The following is a 24270-nucleotide window of genomic DNA, read 5'->3' as shown; positions in this document are numbered from 1 at the left end:
CGGTATGTTGCTCGCGCTGCTTTCTATTTTCTTTTTCGTTTTCTTTTGCGAGAGTGATGACCCCGCCGTGTCGAAATGTTAACTGCGAAGCATGAAGAACCACGATGGCCCGCGCCCAGGGGTTAAAAGCTAGCTCCGCAAACGGAATAAGTCAGTCGCGTTTCTCGAGGTTTCCCCTGCCGATGCTACATACTGGAAGCAAAGGGCGGCGTTATGTTGCTCGCGCTGCTTTCTATTTTCTTTTTCGTTTTCTTTTGCGAGAGTGATGACCCCGCCGTGTCGAAATGCTAACTGCGAAGCATGCAGAACCACGATTGCCCGCGCCCAGGGGTTAAAAGCTAGCTCCGCAAACGGAATAATTCAGTCGCGTTTCTCGAGGTTTCCCCTGCCGATGCTACGTACTGGAAGCAAAGGGCGGCGGTATGTTGCTCGCGCTGCTTTCTATTTTATTTTCGTTTTCTTTTGCGAGAGTGATGACCCCGCCGTGTCGAAATGTTAACTGCGAAGCATGCAGAACCACGATTGCCCGCGCCCAGGGGTTAAAAGCTAGCTCCGCAAACGGAATAAGTCAGTCGCGTTTCTCGACGTTTCCCCTGCCGATGCTACGTACTGGAAGCAAAGGGCGGCGGTATGTTGCTCGCGCTGCTTTCTATTTTCTTTTTCGTTTTCTTTTGCGAGAGTGATGACCCCACCGTGTCGAAATGTTAACTGCGAAGAATGCAGAACCACGATGGCCCGCGCCCAGGGGTTAAAAGCTAGCTCCGCAAACGGAATAAGTCAATCGCATTTCTCGAGGTTTCCCCTGCCGATGCTACGTACTGGAAGCAAAGGGCTGCGGTATGCTGCTCGCGCTGCTTTCTATTTTCTTTTTCGTTTTCTTTTGCGAGAGTGATGACCCCGCCGTGTCGAAATGTTAACTGCGAAGAATGCAGAACCACGATGGCCCGAGCCCAGGGGTTAAAAGCTAGCTCCGCAAACGGAATAAGTCAGTCGCGTTTCAACGAGGTTTCCCTTGCCGATGCTACGTACTGGAAGCAAAGGGCTGCGGTATGTTGCTCGCGCTGCTTTCTATTTTCTTTTTCGTTTTCTTTTGCGAGAGTGATGACCCCGCCGTGTCGAAATGTTAACTGCGAAGAATGCAGAACCACGATTGCCCGCGCCCCGGGGTTAAAAGCTAGCTCCGCAAACGGAATAAGTCAGTCGCGTTTCTCGACGTTTCCCCTGCCGATGCTACGTACTGGAAGCAAAGGGCGGCGGTATGTTGCTCGCGCTGCTTTCTATTTTCTTTTTCGTTTTCTTTTGCGAGAGTGATGACCCCGCCGTGTCGAAATGTTAACTGCGAAGCATGAAGAACCACGATGGCCCGCGCCCAGGGGTTAAAAGCTAGCTCCGCAAACGGAATAAGTCAGTCGCGTTTCTCGAGGTTTCCCCTGCCGATGCTACGTACTGGAAGCAAAGGGCGGCGTTATGTTGCTCGCGCTGCTTTCTATTTTCTTTTTCGTTTTCTTTTGCGAGAGTGATGACCCCGCCGTGTCGAAATGCTAACTGCGAAGCATGCAGAACCACGATTGCCCGCGCCCAGGGGTTAAAAGCTAGCTCCGCAAACGGAATAATTCAGTCGCGTTTCTCGAGGTTTCCCCTGCCGATGCTACGTACTGGAAGCAAAGGGCGGCGGTATGTTGCTCGCGCTGCTTTCTATTTTATTTTCGTTTTCTTTTGCGAGAGTGATGACCCCGCCGTGTCGAAATGTTAACTGCGAAGCATGCAGAACCACGATTGCCCGCGCCCAGGGGTTAAAAGCTAGCTCCGCAAACGGAATAAGTCAGTCGCGTTTCTCGACGTTTCCCCTGCCGATGCTACGTACTGGAAGCAAAGGGCGGCGGTATGTTGCTCGCGCTGCTTTCTATTTTCTTTTTCGTTTTCTTTTGCGAGAGTGATGACCCCACCGTGTCGAAATGTTAACTGCGAAGAATGCAGAACCACGATGGCCCGCGCCCAGGGGTTAAAAGCTAGCTCCGCAAACGGAATAAGTCAATCGCATTTCTCGAGGTTCCAATGCCGATGCTACGTACTGGAAGCAAAGGGCTGCGGTATGCTGCTCGCGCTGCTTTCTATTTTCTTTTTCGTTTTCTTTTGCGAGAGTGATGACCCCGCCGTGTCGAAATATTAACTGCGAAGAATGCAGAACCACGATGGCCCACGCCCAGGGGTTAAAAGCTAGCTCCGCAAACGGAATAAGTCAGTCGCGTTTCTCGAGGTTTCCCCTGCCGATGCTACGTACTGGAAGCAAAGGGCGGCGGTATGTTGCTCGCGCTGCTTTCTATTTTCTTTTTCGTTTTTTTTTGCGAGAGTGATGACCCCGCCGTGTCGAAATGTTAACTGCGAAGCGTGCAGAACCACGATTACCCGCGCCCAGGGGTTAAAAGCTAGCTCCGCAAGCGGAATAAGTCAGTCGCGTTTCTCGAGGTTTCCCCTGCCGATGCTACGTACTGGAAGCAAAGGGCGGCGGTATGTTGCTCGCGCTGCTTTCTATTTTATTTTCGTTTTCTTTTGCGAGAGTGATGACCCCGCCGTGTCGAAATGTTAACTGCGAATCATGCAGAACCACGATTGCCCGCGCCCAGGGGTTAAAAGCTAGCTCCGCAAACGGAATAAGTCAGTCGCGTTTCTCGAGGTTTCCCCTGCCGATGCTACGTACTGGAAGCAAAGGGCGGCGGTATGTTGCTCGCGCTGCTTTCTATTTTCTTTTTCGTTTTCTTTTGCGAGAGTGATAACCCCGCCGTGTCGAAATGTTAACTGCGAAGAATGCAGAACCACGATGGCCCGCGCCCAGGGGTTAAAAGCTAGCTCCGCAAACGGAATAAGTCAGTCGCGTTTCTCGAGGTTTCCCCTGCCGATGCTACGTACTGGAAGCAAAGGGCGGCGGTATGTTGCTCGCGCTGCTTTCTATTTTCTTTTTGGTTTTCTTTTGCGAGAGTGATGACCCCGCCGTGTCGAAATGTTAACTGCGAAGCATGCAGAACCACGATTGCCCGAGCCCAGGGGTTAAAAGCTAGCTCCGCAAACGGAATAAGTCAGTCGCGTTTCTCGACGTTTCCCCTGCCGATGCTACGTACTGGAAGCAAAGGGCGGCGGTATGTTGCTCGCGCTGCTTTCTATTTTATTTTCGTTTTCTTTTGCGAGAGTGATGACCCCGCCGTGTCGAAATGTTAACTGCGAAGAATGCAGAACCACGATTGCCCGCGCCCAGGGGTTAAAAGCTAGCTCCGCAAACGGAATAAGTCAGTCGCGTTTCTCGACGTTTCCCCTGCCGATGCTACGTACTGGAAGCAAAGGGCGGCGGTATGTTGCTCGCGCTGCTTTCTATTTTATTTTCGTTTTCTTTTGCGAGAGTGATGACCCCGCCGTGTCGAAATGTCAACTGCGAAGCATGCAGAACCACGATTGCCCGCGCCCAGGGGTTAAAAGCTAGCTCCGCAAACGGAATAAGTCAGTCGCGTTTCTCGAGGTTTCCCCTGCCGATGCTACGTACTGGAAGCAAAGGGCTGCGGTATGCTGCTCGAGCTGCTTTCTATTTTCTTTTTCGTTTTCTTTTGCGAGAGTGATGACCCCGCCGTGTCGAAATGTTAACTGCGAAGAATGCAGAACCACGATGGCCCGCGCCCAGGGGTTAAAAGCTAGCTCCGCAAACGGAATAAGTCAGTCGCGTTTCTCGAGGTTTCCCCTGCCGATGCTACGTACTGGAAGCAAAGGGCTGCGGTATGTTGCTCGCGCTGCTTTCTATTTTCTTTTTCGTTTTCTTTTGCGAGAGTGATGACCCCGCCGTGTCGAAATGTTAACTGCGAAGAATGCAGAACCACGATGGCCCGCGCCCAGGGGTTAAAAGTAAACGGAATGAGTCAGTCGCGTTTCTCGAGGTTTCCTCTGCCGATGCTACGTACTGGAAGCAAAGGGCTGCGGTATGCTGCTCGCGCTGCTTTCTATTTTCTTTTTTGTTTTCTTTTGCGAGAGTGATGACCCCGCCGTGTCGAAATGTTAACTGCGAAGAATGCAGAACCACGATGGCCCGCGCCCAGGGGTTAAAAGCTAGCTCCGCAAACGGAATGAGTCAGTCGCGTTTCTCGAGGTTTCCCCTGCCGATGCTACGTCCTGGAAGCAAAGGGGTGCGGTATGTGGCTCGCGCTGCTTTCTATTTTCTTTTTCGTTTTCTTTTGGGAGAGTGATGACCCCGCCGTGTCGAAATGTTAACTGCGAAGAATGCAGAACCACGATGGCCCGCGCCCAGGGGTTAAAAGCTAGCTCCGCAAACGGAATAAGTCAGTCGCGTTTCTCATAGTTTCCCCTGCCGATGCTACGTACTGGAAGCAAAGGGCTGCGGTATGCTGCTCGCGCTGCTTTCTATTTTCTTTTTCGTTTTCTTTTGCGAGAGTGATGACCCCGCCGTGTCGAAAAGTTAACTGCGAAGAATGCAGTACCACGATGGCCCGCGCCCAGGGGTTAAAAGCTAGCTCCGCACACGGAATAAGTTAGTCGCGTTTCTCGAGGTTTCCCCTGCCGATGCTACGTACTGGAAGCAAAGGGCGGCGGTATGTTGCTCGCGCTGCTTTCTATTTTCTTTTTCGTTTTCTTTTGCGAGAGTGATGACCCCGCCATGTCGAAATGTTAACAGCGAAGCATGCAGAACCACGATTTCCCGCGCCCAGGGGTTAAAAGCTAGCTACGCAAACGGAATAAGTCAGTCGCGTTTCTCGAGGTTTCCCCTGCCGATGCTACGTACTGGAAGCAAAGGGCGGCGGTATGTTGCTCGCGCTGCTTTCTATTTTCTTTTTCGTTTTCTTTTGCGAGAGTGATGACCCCGCCGTGTCGAAATGCTAACTGCGAAGCATGCAGAACCACGATGGCCCGCGCCCAGGGTTAAAAGCTAGCTCCGCAAACGAAATAAGTTAGTCGCGTTTCTCGAGGTTTCCCCTGCCGATGCTACCGTCTGGAAGCAAAGGGCGGCGGTATGTTGCTCGCGCTGCTTTCTATTTTCTTTTTCGTTTTCTTTTGCGAGAGTGATGACCCCGCCGTGTAGAAATGCTAACTGCGAAGCATGCAGAACCACGATGGCCCGCGCCCAGGATTAAAAGCTAGCTCCGCAAACGGAATAAGTCAGTCGCGTTTCTCGAGGTTTCCCCTGCCGAAGCTACGTAGTGGAAGCAAAGGGCTGCGGTATGTTGCTCGCGCTGCTTTCTATTTTCTTTTTCGTTTTCTTTTGCGAGAGTGATGACCCCGCCGTGTCGAAATGTTAAATGCGACGAATGCAGAACCACGATGGCCCGCGCCCAGGGGTTAAAAGCTAGCTCCGCAAACGGAATAAGTCAGTCGCGTTTCTCGAGGTTTCCATTGCCGATGCTACGTACTGGAAGCAAAGGGCGGCGGTATGTTGCTCGCGCTGCTTTCTATTTTCTTTTTCGTTTTCTTTTGCGAGAGTGATGACCCCGCCGAGTAAAAATGTAAACTGCGAAGAATGCAGAACCACGATGGCCCGCGCCCAGGGGTTAAAAGCTAGCACCGCAAACGGAATAAGTCAGTCGCGTTTCTCGAGGTTTCCCCTGCCGATGCTACGTACTGGAAGCAAAGGGCGGCGGTATGTTGCTCGCGCTGCTTTCTATTTTATTTTCGTTTTCTTTTGCGAGAGTGATGACCCCGCCGTGTCGAAATGTTAACTGCGAAGAATGCAGAACCACGATTGCCCGCGCCCAGGGGTTAAAAGCTAGCTCCGCAAACGGAATAAGTCAGTCGCGTTTCTCGACGTTTCCCCTGCCGATGCTACGTACTGGAAGCAAAGGGCGGCGGTATGTTGCTCGCGCTGCTTTCTATTTTATTTTCGTTTTCTTTTGCGAGAGTGATGACCCCGCCGTGTCGAAATGTCAACTGCGAAGCATGCAGAACCACGATTGCCCGCGCCCAGGGGTTAAAAGCTAGCTCCGCAAACGGAATAAGTCAGTCGCGTTTCTCGAGGTTTCCCCTGCCGATGCTACGTACTGGAAGCAAAGGGCTGCGGTATGCTGCTCGAGCTGCTTTCTATTTTCTTTTTCGTTTTCTTTTGCGAGAGTGATGACCCCGCCGTGTCGAAATGTTAACTGCGAAGAATGCAGAACCACGATGGCCCGCGCCCAGGGGTTAAAAGCTAGCTCCGCAAACGGAATAAGTCAGTCGCGTTTCTCGAGGTTTCCCCTGCCGATGCTACGTACTGGAAGCAAAGGGCTGCGGTATGTTGCTCGCGCTGCTTTCTATTTTCTTTTTCGTTTTCTTTTGCGAGAGTGATGACCCCGCCGTGTCGAAATGTTAACTGCGAAGAATGCAGAACCACGATGGCCCGCGCCCAGGGGTTAAAAGTAAACGGAATGAGTCAGTCGCGTTTCTCGAGGTTTCCTCTGCCGATGCTACGTACTGGAAGCAAAGGGCTGCGGTATGCTGCTCGCGCTGCTTTCTATTTTCTTTTTTGTTTTCTTTTGCGAGAGTGATGACCCCGCCGTGTCGAAATGTTAACTGCGAAGAATGCAGAACCACGATGGCCCGCGCCCAGGGGTTAAAAGCTAGCTCCGCAAACGGAATGAGTCAGTCGCGTTTCTCGAGGTTTCCCCTGCCGATGCTACGTCCTGGAAGCAAAGGGGTGCGGTATGTGGCTCGCGCTGCTTTCTATTTTCTTTTTCGTTTTCTTTTGGGAGAGTGATGACCCCGCCGTGTCGAAATGTTAACTGCGAAGAATGCAGAACCACGATGGCCCGCGCCCAGGGGTTAAAAGCTAGCTCCGCAAACGGAATAAGTCAGTCGCGTTTCTCATAGTTTCCCCTGCCGATGCTACGTACTGGAAGCAAAGGGCTGCGGTATGCTGCTCGCGCTGCTTTCTATTTTCTTTTTCGTTTTCTTTTGCGAGAGTGATGACCCCGCCGTGTCGAAAAGTTAACTGCGAAGAATGCAGTACCACGATGGCCCGCGCCCAGGGGTTAAAAGCTAGCTCCGCACACGGAATAAGTTAGTCGCGTTTCTCGAGGTTTCCCCTGCCGATGCTACGTACTGGAAGCAAAGGGCGGCGGTATGTTGCTCGCGCTGCTTTCTATTTTCTTTTTCGTTTTCTTTTGCGAGAGTGATGACCCCGCCATGTCGAAATGTTAACAGCGAAGCATGCAGAACCACGATTTCCCGCGCCCAGGGGTTAAAAGCTAGCTACGCAAACGGAATAAGTCAGTCGCGTTTCTCGAGGTTTCCCCTGCCGATGCTACGTACTGGAAGCAAAGGGCGGCGGTATGTTGCTCGCGCTGCTTTCTATTTTCTTTTTCGTTTTCTTTTGCGAGAGTGATGACCCCGCCGTGTCGAAATGCTAACTGCGAAGCATGCAGAACCACGATGGCCCGCGCCCAGGGTTAAAAGCTAGCTCCGCAAACGGAATAAGTTAGTCGCGTTTCTCGAGGTTTCCCCTGCCGATGCTACCGTCTGGAAGCAAAGGGCGGCGGTATGTTGCTCGCGCTGCTTTCTATTTTCTTTTTCGTTTTCTTTTGCGAGAGTGATGACCCCGCCGTGTAGAAATGCTAACTGCGAAGCATGCAGAACCACGATGGCCCGCGCCCAGGATTAAAAGCTAGCTCCGCAAACGGAATAAGTCAGTCGCGTTTCTCGAGGTTTCCCCTGCCGAAGCTACGTAGTGGAAGCAAAGGGCTGCGGTATGTTGCTCGCGCTGCTTTCTATTTTCTTTTTCGTTTTCTTTTGCGAGAGTGATGACCCCGCCGTGTCGAAATGTTAAATGCGACGAATGCAGAACCACGATGGCCCGCGCCCAGGGGTTAAAAGCTAGCTCCGCAAACGGAATAAGTTAGTCGCGTTTCTCGAGGTTTCCATTGCCGATGCTACGTACTGGAAGCAAAGGGCGGCGGTATGTTGCTCGCGCTGCTTTCTATTTTCTTTTTCGTTTTCTTTTGCGAGAGTGATGACCCCGCCGAGTAAAAATGTAAACTGCGAAGAATGCAGAACCACGATGGCCCGCGCCCAGGGGTTAAAAGCTAGCACCGCAAACGGAATAAGTCAGTCGCGTTTCTCGAGGTTTCCCCTGCCGATGCTACGTACTAGAAGCAAAGGGCTGCGGTATGTTGCTCGCGGTGTTTCTATTTTCTTTTTCGTTTTCTTTTGCGAGAGTGATGACCCCGCCGTGTCGAAATGTTAACTGCGAAGAATGCAGAACCACGATGGCCCGCGCCCAGGGGTTAAAAGCTAGCTCCGCAAACGGAATAAGTCAGTCGCGTTTCTCGAGGTTTCCCCTGCCGATGCTACGTACTGGAAGCAAAGGGCGGCGGTATGTTGCTCGCGCTGCTTTCTATTTTCTTTTTCATTTTCTTTTGCGAGAGTGATGACCCCGCCGTGTCGAAATGTTAACTGCGAAGAATACAGAACCACGATGGCCGGCGCCCAGGGGTTAAAAGCTAGCTCCGCAAACGGAATAAGTCAGTCGCGTTTCTCGAGGTTTCCTCTGCCGATGCTACGTACTGGAAGCAAAGGGCTGCGGTATGCTGCTCGCGCTGCTTTCTATTTTATTTTTCGTTTTCTTTTGCGAGAGTGATGACCCCGCCGTGTCGAAATGTTAACTGCGAAGAATGCAGAACCACGATGGCCCGCGCCCAGAGGTTAAAAGCTAGCTCCGCAAACGGAATAAGTCAGTCGCGTTTCTCGAGGTTTCCCCTGCCGATGCTACGTACTGGAAGCAAAGGGCGGCGGTATGTTGCTCGCGCTGCTTTCTATTCTCTTTTTCGGTTTCTTTTGCGAGAGTGATGACCCCGCCGTGTCGAAATGTTAACTGCGAAGCATGCAGAACCACGATGGCCCGCGCCCAGGGGTTAAAAGCTAGCTCCGCAAACGGAATAAGTCAGTCGTGTTTCTACAGGTTTCCCCTGCCGATGCTACGTACTGGAAGCAAAGGGCGGCGGTATGTTGCTCGCGCTGCTTTCTGTTTTCTTTTTCGTTTTCTTTTGCGAGAGTGATGACCCCGCCGTGTCGAAATGTTAACTGCGAAGCATGCAGTACCACGATTGCCCGCGCCCAGGGGTTAAAAGCTAGCTCCGCAAACGGAATAAGTCAGTCGCGTTTCTCGAGGTTTCCCCTGCCGATGCTTCGTACTGGAAGCAAAGGGCTGCGGTATGCTGCTCGCGCTGCTTTCTATTTTCTTTTTCGTTTTCTTTTGCGAGAGTGATGACCCCGCCGTGTCGAAATGTTAACTGCGAAGAATGCAGAACCACAATGGCCCGCGCCCAGGGGTTAAAAGCTAGCTCCGCAAACGGAATAAGTCTTTCGCGTTTCTCGAGGTTTCCCCTGCCGATGCTACGTACCGGAAGCAAAGGGCGGCGGTATGTTGCTCGCGCTGCTTTCTATTCTCTTTTTCGGTTTCTTTTGCGAGAGTGATGACCCCGCCGTGTCGAAATGTTAACTGCGAAGCATGCAGAACCACGATGGCCCGCGCCCAGGGGTTAAAAGCTAGCTCCGCAAACGGAATAATTCAGTCGCGTTTCTCGAGGTTTCCCCTGCCGATGCTACGTACTGGAAGCAAAGGGCGGCGGTATGTTGCTCGCGCTGCTTTCTATTTTCTTTTTCGTTTTCTTTTGCGAGAGTGATGACCCCGCCGTGTCGAAATGTTAACTGCGAATCATGCAGAACCACGATTGCCCGCGCCCAGGGGTTAAAAGCTAGCTCCGCAAACGGAATAAGTCAGTCGCGTTTCTCGAGGTTTCCCCTGCCGGTGCTACGTACTGGAAGCAAAGGGCGGCGGTATGTTGCTCGCGCTTCTTTCTATTTTCTTTTTGGTTTTCTTTTGCGAGAGTGATGACCCCGCCGTGTCGAAATGTTAAATGCGACGAATGCAGAACCACGATGGCCCGCGCCCAGGGGTTAAAAGCTAGCTCCGCAAACGGAATAAGTCAGTCGCGTTTCTCGAGGTTTCCATTGCCGATGCTACGTACTGGAAGCAAAGTGCGGCGGTATGTTGCTCGCGCTGCTTTCTATTTTCTTTTTCGTTTTCTTTTGCGAGAGTGATGACCCCGCCGAGTAAAAATGTAAACTGCGAAGAATGCAGAACCACGATTTCCCGCGCCCAGGGGTTAAAAGCTAGCTCCGCAAACGGAATAAGTCAGTCGCGTTTCTCGAGGTTTCCCCTGCCGATGCTACGTACTGGAAGCAAAGGGCGGCGGTATGTTGCTCGCGCTGCTTTCTATTTTCTTTTTCGTTTTCTTTTGCGAGAGTGATGACCCCGCCGTGTCGAAATGCTAACTGCGAAGCATGCAGAACCACGATGGCCCGCGCCCAGGGTTAAAAGCTAGCTCCGCAAACGGAATAAGTTAGTCGCGTTTCTCGAGGTTTCCCCTGCCGATGCTACCGTCTGGAAGCAAAGGGCGGCGGTATGTTGCTCGCGCTGCTTTCTATTTTCTTTTTCGTTTTCTTTTGCGAGAGTGATGACCCGCCGTGTAGAAATGCTAACTGCGAAGCATGCAGAACCACGATGGCCCGCGCCCAGGATTAAAAGCTAGCTCCGCAAACGGAATAAGTCAGTCGCGTTTCTCGAGGTTTCCCCTGCCGATGCTACGTAGTGGAAGCAAAGGGCTGCGGTATGTTGCTCGCGCTGCTTTCTATTTTCTTTTTCGTTTTCTTTTGCGAGAGTGATGACCCCGCCGTGTCGAAATGTTAAATGCGACGAATGCAGAACCACGATGGCCCGCGCCCAGGGGTTAAAAGCTAGCTCCACAAACGGAATAAGTCAGTCGCGTTTCTCGAGGTTTCCATTGCCGATGCTACGTACTGGAAGCAAAGGGCGGCGGTATGTTGCTCGCGCTGCTTTCTATTTTCTTTTTCGTTTTCTTTTGCGAGAGTGATGACCCCGCCGAGTAAAAATGTAAACTGCGAAGAATGCAGAACCACGATGGCCCGCGCCCAGGGGTCAAAAGCTAGCACCGCAAACGGAATAAGTCAGTCGCGTTTCTCGAGGTTTCCCCTGCCGATGCTACGTACTAGAAGCAAAGGGCTGCGGTATGTTGCTCGCGGTGCTTTCTATTTTCTTTTTCGTTTTCTTTTGCGAGAGTGATGACCCCGCCGTGTCGAAATGTTAACTGCGAAGAATGCAGAACCACGATGGCCCGCGCCCAGGGGTTAAAAGCTAGCTCCGCAAACGGAATAAGTCAGTCGCGTTTCTCGAGGTTTCCCCTGCCGAAGCTACGTACTGGAAGCAAAGGGCGGCGGTATGTTGCTCGCGCTGCTTTCTATTTTCTTTTTCGTTTTCTTTTGCGAGAGTGATGACCCCGCCGTGTCGAAATGTTAACTGCGAAGAATACAGAACCACGATGGCCGGCGCCCAGGGGTTAAAAGCTAGCTCCGCAAACGGAATAAGTCAGTCGCGTTTCTCGAGGTTTCCCCTGCCGATGCTACGTACTGGAAGCAAAGGGCTGCGGTATGCTGCTCGCGCTGCTTTCTATTTTCTTTTTCGTTTTCTTTTGCGAGAGTGATGACCCCGCCGTGTCGAAATGTTAACTGCGAAGAATGCAGAACCACGATGGCCCGCGCCCAGAGGTTAAAAGCTAGCTCCACAAATGGAATAAGTCAGTCGCGTTTCTCGAGGTTTCCCCTGCCGATGCTACGTACTGGAAGCAAAGGGCGGCGGTATGTTGCTCGCGCTGCTTTCTATTCTCTTTTTCGGTTTCTTTTGCGAGAGTGATGACCCCGCCGTGTCGAAATGTTAACTGCGAAGCATGCAGAACCACGATGGCCCGCGCCCAGGGGTTAAAAGCTAGCTCCGCAAACGGAATAAGTCAGTCGTGTTTCTCGAGGTTTCCCCTGCCGATGCTACGTACTGGAAGCAAAGGGCGGCGGTATGTTGCTCGCGCTGCTTTCTGTTTTCTTTTTCGTTTTCTTTTGCGAGAGTGATGACCCCGCCGTGTCGAAATGTTAACTGCGAAGCATGCAGTACCACGATTGCCCGCGCCCAGGGGTTAAAAGCTAGCTCCGCAAACGGAATAAGTCAGTCGCGTTTCTCGAGGTTTCCCCTGCCGATGCTACGTACTGGAAGCAAAGGGCTGCGGTATGCTGCTCGCGCTGCTTTCTATTTTCTTTTTCGTTTTCTTTTGCGAGAGTGATGACCCCGCCGTGTCGAAATGTTAACTGCGAAGAATGCAGAACCACAATGGCCCGCGCCCAGGGGTTAAAAGCTAGCTCCGCAAACGGAATAAGTCAGTCGCGTTTCTCGAGGTTTCCCCTGCCGATGCTACGTACCGGAAGCAAAGGGCGGTGGTATGTTGCTCGCGCTGCTTTCTATTCTCTTTTTCGGTTTCTTTTGCGAGAGTGATGACCCCGCCGTGTCGAAATGTTAACTGCGAAGCATGCAGAACCACGATGGCCCGCGCCCAGGGGTTAAAAGCTAGCTCCGCAAACGGAATAATTCAGTCGCGTTTCTCGAGGTTTCCCCTGCCAATGCTACGTACTGGAAGCAAAGGGCGGCGGTATGTTGCTCGCGCTGCTTTCTATTTTCTTTTTCGTTTTCTTTTGCGAGAGTGATGACCCCGCCGTGTCGAAATGTTAACTGCGAAGCATGCAGAACCACGATTGCCCGCACCCAGGGGTTAAAAGCTAGCTCCGCAAACGGAATAAGTCAGTCGCGTTTCTCGAGGTTTCCCCTGCCGATGCTACGTACTGGAAGCAAAGGGCGGCGGTATGTTGCTCGCGCTGCTTTCTATTTTATTTTCGTTTTCTTTTGCGAGAGTGATGACCCCGCCGTGTCGAAATGTTAACTGCGAAGAATGCAGAACCACGATTGCCCGCGCCCAGGGGTTAAAAGCTAGCTCCGCAAACGGAATAAGTCAGTCGCGTTTCTCGATGTTTCCCCTGCCGATGCTACGTACTGGAAGCAAAGGGCGGCGGTATGTTGCTCGCGCTGCTTTCTATTTTATTTTCGTTTTCTTTTGCGAGAGTGATGACCCCGCCGTGTCGAAATGTCAACTGCGAAGCATGCAGAACCACGATTGCCCGCGCCCAGGGGTTAAAAGCTAGCTCCGCAAACGGAATAAGTCAGTCGCGTTTCTCGACGTTTCCCCTGCCGATGCTAACGTACTGGAAGCAACGGGCGGCGGTATGTTGCTCGCCCTGCTTTCTATTTTCTTTTTCGTTTTCTTTTGCGAGAGTGATGACCCCGCCGTGTAGAAATGCTAACTGCGAAGCATGCAGAACCACGATGGCCCGCGCCCAGGATTAAAAGCTAGCTCCGCAAACGGAATAAGTCAGTCGCGTTTCTCGAGGTTTCCCCTGCCGATGCTACGTAGTGGAAGCAAAGGGCTGCGGTATGTTGCTCGCGCTGCTTTCTATTTTCTTTTTCGTTTTCTTTTGCGAGAGTGATGACCCCGCCGTGTCGAAATGTTAAATGCGACGAATGCAGAACCACGATGGCCCGCGCCCAGGGGTTAAAAGCTAGCTCCACAAACGGAATAAGTCAGTCGCGTTTCTCGAGGTTTCCATTGCCGATGCTACGTACTGGAAGCAAAGGGCGGCGGTATGTTGCTCGCGCTGCTTTCTATTTTCTTTTTCGTTTTCTTTTGCGAGAGTGATGACCCCGCCGAGTAAAAATGTAAACTGCGAAGAATGCAGAACCACGATGGCCCGCGCCCAGGGGTCAAAAGCTAGCACCGCAAACGGAATAAGTCAGTCGCGTTTCTCGAGGTTTCCCCTGCCGATGCTACGTACTAGAAGCAAAGGGCTGCGGTATGTTGCTCGCGGTGCTTTCTATTTTCTTTTTCGTTTTCTTTTGCGAGAGTGATGACCCCGCCGTGTCGAAATGTTAACTGCGAAGAATGCAGAACCACGATGGCCCGCGCCCAGGGGTTAAAAGCTAGCTCCGCAAACGGAATAAGTCAGTCGCGTTTCTCGAGGTTTCCCCTGCCGAAGCTACGTACTGGAAGCAAAGGGCGGCGGTATGTTGCTCGCGCTGCTTTCTATTTTCTTTTTCGTTTTCTTTTGCGAGAGTGATGACCCCGCCGTGTCGAAATGTTAACTGCGAAGAATACAGAACCACGATGGCCGGCGCCCAGGGGTTAAAAGCTAGCTCCGCAAACGGAATAAGTCAGTCGCGTTTCTCGAGGTTTCCCCTGCCGATGCTACGTACTGGAAGCAAAGGGCTGCGGTATGCTGCTCGCGCTGCTTTCTATTTTCTTTTTCGTTTTCTTTTGCGAGAGTGATGACCCCGCCGTGTCGAAATGTTAACTGCGAAGAATGCAGAACCACGATGGCCCGCGCCCAGAGGTTAAAAGCTAGCTCCACAAACGGAATAAGTCAGTCGCGTTTCTCGAGGTTTCCCCTGCCGATGCTACGTACTGGAAGCAAAGGGCGGCGGTATGTTGCTCGCGCTGCTTTCTATTCTCTTTTTCGGTTTCTTTTGCGAGAGTGATGACCCCGCCGTGTCGAAATGTTAACTGCGAAGCATGCAGAACCACGATGGCCCGCGCCCAGGGGTTAAAAGCTAGCTCCGCAAACGGAATAAGTCAGTCGTGTTTCTCGAGGTTTCCCCTGCCGATGCTACGTACTGGAAGCAAAGGGCGGCGGTATGTTGCTCGCGCTGCTTTCTGTTTTCTTTTTCGTTTTCTTTTGCGAGAGTGATGACCCCGCCGTGTCGAAATGTTAACTGCGAAGCATGCAGTACCACGATTGCCCGCGCCCAGGGGTTAAAAGCTAGCTCCGCAAACGGAATAAGTCAGTCGCGTTTCTCGAGGTTTCCCCTGCCGATGCTACGTACTGGAAGCAAAGGGCTGCGGTATGCTGCTCGCGCTGCTTTCTATTTTCTTTTTCGTTTTCTTTTGCGAGAGTGATGACCCCGCCGTGTCGAAATGTTAACTGCGAAGAATGCAGAACCACAATGGCCCGCGCCCAGGGGTTAAAAGCTAGCTCCGCAAACGGAATAAGTCAGTCGCGTTTCTCGAGGTTTCCCCTGCCGATGCTACGTACCGGAAGCAAAGGGCGGTGGTATGTTGCTCGCGCTGCTTTCTATTCTCTTTTTCGGTTTCTTTTGCGAGAGTGATGACCCCGCCGTGTCGAAATGTTAACTGCGAAGCATGCAGAACCACGATGGCCCGCGCCCAGGGGTTAAAAGCTAGCTCCGCAAACGGAATAATTCAGTCGCGTTTCTCGAGGTTTCCCCTGCCAATGCTACGTACTGGAAGCAAAGGGCGGCGGTATGTTGCTCGCGCTGCTTTCTATTTTCTTTTTCGTTTTCTTTTGCGAGAGTGATGACCCCGCCGTGTCGAAATGTTAACTGCGAAGCATGCAGAACCACGATTGCCCGCACCCAGGGGTTAAAAGCTAGCTCCGCAAACGGAATAAGTCAGTCGCGTTTCTCGAGGTTTCCCCTGCCGATGCTACGTACTGGAAGCAAAGGGCGGCGGTATGTTGCTCGCGCTGCTTTCTATTTTATTTTCGTTTTCTTTTGCGAGAGTGATGACCCCGCCGTGTCGAAATGTTAACTGCGAAGAATGCAGAACCACGATTGCCCGCGCCCAGGGGTTAAAAGCTAGCTCCGCAAACGGAATAAGTCAGTCGCGTTTCTCGATGTTTCCCCTGCCGATGCTACGTACTGGAAGCAAAGGGCGGCGGTATGTTGCTCGCGCTGCTTTCTATTTTATTTTCGTTTTCTGTTGCGAGAGTGATGACCCCGCCGTGTCGAAATGTCAACTGCGAAGCATGCAGAACCACGATTGCCCGCGCCCAGGGGTTAAAAGCTAGCTCCGCAAACGGAATAAGTCAGTCGCGTTTCTCGACGTTTCCCCTGCCGATGCTAACGTACTGGAAGCAACGGGCGGCGGTATGTTGCTCGCCCTGCTTTCTATTTTCTTTTTCGTTTTCTTTTGCGAGAGTGATGACCCCGCCGTGTAGAAATGCTAACTGCGAAGCATGCAGAACCACGATGGCCCGCGCCCAGGATTAAAAGCTAGCTCCGCAAACGGAATAAGTCAGTCGCGTTTCTCGAGGTTTCCCCTGCCGATGCTACGTAGTGGAAGCAAAGGGCTGCGGTATGTTGCTCGCGCTGCTTTCTATTTTCTTTTTCGTTTTCTTTTGCGAGAGTGATGACCCCGCCGTGTCGAAATGTTAAATGCGACGAATACAGAACCACGATGGCCCGCGCCCAGGGGTTAAAAGCTAGCTCCGCAAACGGAATAAGTCAGTCGCGTTTCTCGAGGTTTCCATTGCCGATGCTACGTACTGGAAGCAAAGGGCGGCGGTATGTTGCTCACGCTGCTTTCTATTTTCTTTTTCGTTTTCTTTTGCGAGAGTGATGACCCCGCCGAGTAAAAATGTAAACAGCGAAGAATGCAGAACCACGATGGCCCGCGCCCAGGGGTTAAAAGCTAGCACCGCAAACGGAATAAGTCAGTCGCGTTTCGCGAGGTTTCCCCTGCCGATGCTACGTACTAGAAGCAAAGGGCTGCGGTATGTTGCTCGCGGTGCTTTCTATTTTCTTTTTCGTTTTCTTTTGCGAGAGTGATGACCCCGCCGTGTCGAAATGTTAACTGCGAAGAATGCAGAACCACGATGGCCCGCGCCCAGGGGTTAAAAGCTAGCTCCGCAAACGGAATAAGTCAGTCGCGTTTCTCGAGGTTTCCCCAGCCGATGCTACGTACTGGAAGCAAAGGGCGGCGGTATGTTGCTCGCGCTGCTTTCTATTTTCTTTTTCGTTTTCTTTTGCGAGAGTGATGACCCCGCCGTGTCGAAATGTTAACTGCGAAGAATGCAGAACCACGATTGCCCGCGCCCAGGGGTTAAAAGCTAGCTCCGCAAACGGAATAAGTCAGTCCCGTTTCTCGACGTTTCCCCTGCCGATGCTACGTACTGGAAGCAAAGGGCGGCGGTATGTTGCTCGCGCTGCTTTCTATTTTATTTTCGTTTTCTTTTGCGAGAGTGATGACACCGCCGTGTCGAAATGTTAACTGCGAAGAATGCAGAACCACGATGCCCGAGCCCAGGGGTTAAAAGCTAGCTCCGCAAACGGAATAAGTCAGTCGCGTTTCTCGAGGTTTCCCCTGCCGATGCTACGTACTGGAAGCAAAGGGCTGCGGTATGTTGCTCGCGCTGCTTTTTATTTTCTTTTTCGTTTTCTTTTGCGAGAGTGATGACCCCGCCGTGTCGAAATGTTAACTGCGAAGAATGCAGAACCACAATGGCCCGCGCCCAGGGGTTAAAAGCTAGCTCCGCAAACGGAATAAGTCAGTCGCGTTTCTCGAGGTTTCCCCTGCCGATGCTACGTACTGGAAGCAAAGGGCGGCGGTATGTTGCTCGCGCTGCTTTCTATTTTCTTTTTCGTTTTCTTTTGCGAGAGTGATGACCCCGCCGTGTAGAAATGCTAACTGCGAAGCATGCAGAACCACGATGGCCCGCGCCCAGGGTTAAAAGCTAGCTCCGCAAACGGAATAAGTCAGTCGCGTTTCTCGAGGTTTCCCCTGCCGATGCTACGTAGTGGAAGCAAAGGGCTGCGGTATGTTGCTCGCGCTGCTTTCTATTTTCTTTTTCGTTTTCTTTTGCGAGAGTGATGACCCCGCCGTGTCGAAATGTTAAATGCGACGAATGCAGAACCACGATGGCCCGCGCCCAGGGGTTAAAAGCTAGCTCCGCAAATGGAATAAGTCAGTCGCGTTTCTCGAGGTTTCCATTGCCGATGCTACGTACTGGAAGCAAAGGGCGGCGGTATGTTGCTCGCGCTGCTTTCTATTTTCTTTTTCGTTTTCTTTTGCGAGAGTGATGACCCCGCCGAGTAAAAATGTTAACTGCGAATAATGCAGAACCACGATTGCCCGCGCCCAGGGGTTAAAAGCTAGCTCCGCAAACGGAATAAGTCAGTCGCGTTTCTCGAGGTTTCCCCTGCCGATGCTACGTACTGGAAGCAAAGGGCGGCGGTATGTTGCTCGCGCTGCTTTCTATTTTATTTTCGTTTTCTTTTGCGAGAGTGATGACCCCGCCGTGTCGAAATGTTAACTGCGAAGAATGCAGAACCACGATGGCCCGCGCCCAGGGGTTAAAAGCTAGCTCCGCAAACGGAATAAGTCAGTCGCGTTTCTCGAGGTTTCCCCTGCCGATGCTACGTACTGGAAGCAAAGGGCGGCGGTATGTTGCTCGCGCTGCTTTCTATTTTCTTTTTCGTTTTCTTTTGCGAGAGTGATGACCCCGCCGTGTCGAAATGTTAACTGCGAAGAATACAGAACCACGATGGCCGGCGCCCAGGGGTTGAAAGCTAGCTCCGCAAACGGAATAAGTCAGTCGCGTTTCTCGAGGTTTCCCCTGCCGATGCTACGTACTGGAAGCAAAGGGCTGCGGTATGCTGCTCGTGCTGCTTTCTATTTTCTTTTTCGTTTTCTTTTGCGAGAGTGATGACCCCGCCGTGTCGAAATGTGAACTGCGAAGTATGCAGAACCACAATGGCCCGCGCCCAGGGGTTAAAAGCTAGCTCCGCAAACGGAATAAGTCAGTCGCGTTTCTCGAGGTTTCCCCTGCCGATGCTACGTACTGGAAGCAAAGGGCTGCGGTATGCTGCTCGCGCTGCTTTCTATTTTCTTTTTCGTTTTCTTTTGCGAGAGTGATGACCCCGCCGTGTCGAAATGTTAACTGCGAAGAATGCAGAACCACGATGGCCCGCGCCCAGGGGTTAAAAGCTAGCTCCGCAAACGGAATAAGTCAGTCGCGTTTCTCGAGGTTTCCCCTGCCGATGCTACGTACTGGAAGCAAAGGGCGGCGGTATGTTGCTCGCTCTGCTTTCTATTTTCTTTTTCGTTTTCTTTTGCGAGAGTGATGACCCCGCCGTGTCGAAATGTTAACTGCGAAGAATACAGAACCACGATGGCCGGCGCCCAGGGGTTGAAAGCTAGCTCCGCAAACGGAATAAGTCAGTCGCGTTTCTCCAGGTTTCCCCTGCCGATGCTACGTACTGGAAGCAAAGGGCTGCGGTATGCTGCTCGCGCTGCTTTCTATTTTCTTTTTCGTTTTCTTTTGCGAGAGTGATGACCCCGCCGTGTCGAAATGTTAACTGCGAAGAATGCAGAACCACAATGGCCCGCGCCCAGGGGTTAAAAGCTAGCTCCGCAAACGGAATAAGTCAGTCGCGTTTCTCGAGGTTTCCCCTGCCGATGCTACGTACCGGAAGCAAAGGGCGGCGGTATGTTGCTCGCGCTGCTTTCTATTCTCTTTTTCGGTTTCTTTTGCGAGAGTGATGACCCCGCCGTGTCGAAATGTTAACTGCGAAGCATGCAGAACCACGATGGCCCGCGCCCAGGGGTTAAAAGCTAGCTCCGCAAAGGGAATAATTCAGTCGCGTTTCTCGAGGTTTCCCCTGCTGATGCCACGTACTGGAAGCAAAGGGCGGCGGTATGTTGCTCGCGCTGCTTTCTATTTTCTTTTTCGTTTTCTTTTGCGAGAGTGATGACCCCGCCGTGTCGAAATGTTAACTGCGAATAATGCAGAACCACGATTGCCCGCGCCCAGGGGTTAAAAGCTAGCTCCGCAAACGGAATAAGTCAGTCGCGTTTCTCGAGGTTTCCCCTGCCGATGCTACGTACTGGAAGCAAAGGGCGGCGGTATGTTGCTCGCGCTGCTTTCTATTTTATTTTCGTTTTCTTTTGCGAGAGTGATGACCCCGCCGTGTCGAAATGTTAACTGCGAAGAATGCAGAACCACGATTGCCCGCGCCCAGGGGTTAAAAGCTAGCTCCGCAAACGGAATAAGTCAGTCCCGTTTCTCGACGTTTCCCCTGCCGATGCTACGTACTGGAAGCAAAGGGCGGCGGTATGTTGCTCGCGCTGCTTTCTATTTTATTTTCGTTTTCTTTTGCGAGAGTGATGACCCCGCCGTGTCGAAATGTCAACTGCGAAGCATGCAGAACCACGATTGCCCGCGCCCAGGGGTTAAAAGCTAGCTCCGCAAACGGAATAAGTCGCGTTTCTCGACGTTTCCCCTGCCGATGCTAACGTACTGGAAGCAACGGGCGGCGGTATGTTGCTCGCGCTGCTTTCTATTTTCTTTTTCGTTTTCTTTTGCGAGAGTGATGACCCCGCCGTGTCGAAATGTTAACTGCGAAGAATGCAGAACCACGATGCCCGAGCCCAGGGGTTAAAAGCTAGCTCCGCAAACGGAATAAGTCAGTCGCGTTTCTCGAGGTTTCCCCTGCCGATGCTACGTACTGGAAGCAAAGGGCTGCGGTATGTTGCTCGCGCTGCTTTCTATTTTCTTTTTCGTTTTCTTTTGCGAGAGTGATGACCCCGCCGTGTCGAAATGTTAACTGCGAAGAATGCAGAACCACGATGGCCCGCGCCCAGGGGTTAAAAGCTAGCTCCGCAAACGGAATAAGTCAGTCGCGTTTCTCGAGGTTTCCCCTGCCAATGCTACGTACTGGAAGCAAAGGGCTGCGGTATGTTGCTCGCGCTGCTTTCTTTTTTTCTTTTTCGTTTTCTTTTGCGAGAGTGATGACCCCGCCGTGTCGAAATGTTAACTGCGAAGCATGCAGAACCACGATTGCCCGCGCCCAGGGGTTAAAAGCTAGCTCCGCAAACGGAATAAGTCAGTCGCGTTTCTCGAGGTTTCCCCTGCCGATGCTACGTATTGGAAGCAAAGGGCTGCGGTATGCTGCTCGCGCTGCTTTCTATTTTCTTTTTCGTTTTCTTTTGCGAGAGTGATGACCCCGCCGTGTCGAAATGTTAACTGCGAAGAATGCAGAACCACGATGGCCCGCGCCCAGGGGTTAAAAGCTAGCTCCGCAAACGGAATAAGTCAGTCGCGTTTCTCGAGGTTTCCCCTGCCGATGCTACGTACTGGAAGCAAAGGGCTGCGGTATGCTGCTCGCGCTGCTTTCTATTTTCTTTTTTGTTTTCTTTTGCGAGAGTGATGACCCCGCCGTGTCGAAATGTTAACTGCGAAGAATGCAGAACCACGATGGCCCGCGCCCAGGGGTTAAAAGCTAGCTCCGCAAACGGAATGAGTCAGTCGCGTTTCTCGAGGTTTCCCCTGCCGATGCTACGTCCTGGAAGCAAAGGGGTGCGGTATGTGGCTCGCGCTGCTTTCTATTTTCTTTTTCGTTTTCTTTTGGGAGAGTGATGACCCCGCCGTGTCGAAAAGTTAACTGCGAAGAATGCAGTACCACGATGGCCCGCGCCCAGGGGTTAAAAGCTAGCTCCGCACACGGAATATGTTAGTCGCGTTTCTCGAGGTTTCCCCTGCCGATGCTACGTACTGGAAGCAAAGGGCGGCGGTATGTTGCTCGCGCTGCTTTCTATTTTCTTTTTCGTTTTCTTTTGCGAGAGTGATGACCCCGCCATGTCGAAATGTTAACAGCGAAGCATGCAGAACCACGATTTCCCGCGCCCAGGGGTTAAAAGCTAGCTCCGCAAACGGAATAAGTCAGTCGCGTTTCTCGAGGTTTCCCCTGCCGATGCTACGTACTGGAAGCAAAGGGCGGCGGTATGTTGCTCGCGCTGCTTTCTATTTTCTTTTTCGTTTTCTTTTGCGAGAGTGATGACCCCGCCGTGTCGAAATGCTAACTGCGAAGCATGCAGAACCACGATGGCCCGCGCCCAGGGTTAAAAGCTAGCTCCGCAAACGGAATAAGTTAGTCGCGGTTCTCGAGGTTTCCCCTGCCGATGCTACCGTCTGGAAGCAAAGGGCGGCGGTATGTTGCTCGCGCTGCTTTCTATTTTCTTTTTCGTTTTCTTTTGCGAGAGTGATGACCCGCCGTGTAGAAATGCTAACTGCGAAGCATGCAGAACCACGATGGCCCGCGCCCAGGATTAAAAGCTAGCTCCGCAAACGGAATAAGTCAGTCGCGTTTCTCGAGGTTTCCCCTGCCGATGCTACGTAGTGGAAGCAAAGGGCTGCGGTATGTTGCTCGCGCTGCTTTCTATTTTCTTTTTCGTTTTCTTTTGCGAGAGTGATGACCCCGCCGTGTCGAAATGTTAAATGCGACGAATGCAGAACCACGATGGCCCGCGCCCAGGGGTTAAAAGCTAGCTCCACAAACGGAATAAGTCAGTCGCGTTTCTCGAGGTTTCCATTGCCGATGCTACGTACTGGAAGCAAAGGGCGGCGGTATGTTGCTCGCGCTGCTTTCTATTTTCTTTTTCGTTTTCTTTTGCGAGAGTGATGACCCCGCCGAGTAAAAATGTAAACTGCGAAGAATGCAGAACCACGATGGCCCGCGCCCAGGGGTCAAAAGCTAGCACCGCAAACGGAATAAGTCAGTCGCGTTTCTCGAGGTTTCCCCTGCCGATGCTACGTACTAGAAGCAAAGGGCTGCGGTATGTTGCTCGCGGTGCTTTCTATTTTCTTTTTCGTTTTCTTTTGCGAGAGTGATGACCCCGCCGTGTCGAAATGTTAACTGCGAAGAATGCAGAACCACGATGGCCCGCGCCCAGGGGTTAAAAGCTAGCTCCGCAAACGGAATAAGTCAGTCGCGTTTCTCGAGGTTTCCCCTGCCGAAGCTACGTACTGGAAGCAAAGGGCGGCGGTATGTTGCTCGCGCTGCTTTCTATTTTCTTTTTCGTTTTCTTTTGCGAGAGTGATGACCCCGCCGTGTCGAAATGTTAACTGCGAAGAATACAGAACCACGATGGCCGGCGCCCAGGGGTTAAAAGCTAGCTCCGCAAACGGAATAAGTCAGTCGCGTTTCTCGAGGTTTCCCCTGCCGATGCTACGTACTGGAAGCAAAGGGCTGCGGTATGCTGCTCGCGCTGCTTTCTATTTTCTTTTTCGTTTTCTTTTGCGAGAGTGATGACCCCGCCGTGTCGAAATGTTAACTGCGAAGAATGCAGAACCACGATGGCCCGCGCCCAGAGGTTAAAAGCTAGCTCCACAAACGGAATAAGTCAGTCGCGTTTCTCGAGGTTTCCCCTGCCGATGCTACGTACTGGAAGCAAAGGGCGGCGGTATGTTGCTCGCGCTGCTTTCTATTCTCTTTTTCGGTTTCTTTTGCGAGAGTGATGACCCCGCCGTGTCGAAATGTTAACTGCGAAGCATGCAGAACCACGATGGCCCGCGCCCAGGGGTTAAAAGCTAGCTCCGCAAACGGAATAAGTCAGTCGTGTTTCTCGAGGTTTCCCCTGCCGATGCTACGTACTGGAAGCAAAGGGCGGCGGTATGTTGCTCGCGCTGCTTTCTGTTTTCTTTTTCGTTTTCTTTTGCGAGAGTGATGACCCCGCCGTGTCGAAATGTTAACTGCGAAGCATGCAGTACCACGATTGCCCGCGCCCAGGGGTTAAAAGCTAGCTCCGCAAACGGAATAAGTCAGTCGCGTTTCTCGAGGTTTCCCCTGCCGATGCTACGTACTGGAAGCAAAGGGCTGCGGTATGCTGCTCGCGCTGCTTTCTATTTTCTTTTTCGTTTTCTTTTGCGAGAGTGATGACCCCGCCGTGTCGAAATGTTAACTGCGAAGAATGCAGAACCACAATGGCCCGCGCCCAGGGGTTAAAAGCTAGCTCCGCAAACGGAATAAGTCAGTCGCGTTTCTCGAGGTTTCCCCTGCCGATGCTACGTACCGGAAGCAAAGGGCGGTGGTATGTTGCTCGCGCTGCTTTCTATTCTCTTTTTCGGTTTCTTTTGCGAGAGTGATGACCCCGCCGTGTCGAAATGTTAACTGCGAAGCATGCAGAACCACGATGGCCCGCGCCCAGGGGTTAAAAGCTAGCTCCGCAAACGGAATAATTCAGTCGCGTTTCTCGAGGTTTCCCCTGCCAATGCTACGTACTGGAAGCAAAGGGCGGCGGTATGTTGCTCGCGCTGCTTTCTATTTTCTTTTTCGTTTTCTTTTGCGAGAGTGATGACCCCGCCGTGTCGAAATGTTAACTGCGAAGCATGCAGAACCACGATTGCCCGCACCCAGGGGTTAAAAGCTAGCTCCGCAAACGGAATAAGTCAGTCGCGTTTCTCGAGGTTTCCCCTGCCGATGCTACGTACTGGAAGCAAAGGGCGGCGGTATGTTGCTCGCGCTGCTTTCTATTTTATTTTCGTTTTCTTTTGCGAGAGTGATGACCCCGCCGTGTCGAAATGTTAACTGCGAAGAATGCAGAACCACGATTGCCCGCGCCCAGGGGTTAAAAGCTAGCTCCGCAAACGGAATAAGTCAGTCGCGTTTCTCGATGTTTCCCCTGCCGATGCTACGTACTGGAAGCAAAGGGCGGCGGTATGTTGCTCGCGCTGCTTTCTATTTTATTTTCGTTTTCTTTTGCGAGAGTGATGACCCCGCCGTGTCGAAAT

The sequence above is a fragment of the Haemaphysalis longicornis genome, unplaced genomic scaffold, assembly GCF_048455015.1.
Source record: "Haemaphysalis longicornis isolate Haplotype H1 unplaced genomic scaffold, Haemaphysalis longicornis Haplotype H1 scaffold_11, whole genome shotgun sequence".
Classification (NCBI taxonomy): domain Eukaryota; kingdom Metazoa; phylum Arthropoda; class Arachnida; order Ixodida; family Ixodidae; genus Haemaphysalis; species Haemaphysalis longicornis.
This window is presented reverse-complemented; position numbering follows the sequence as displayed.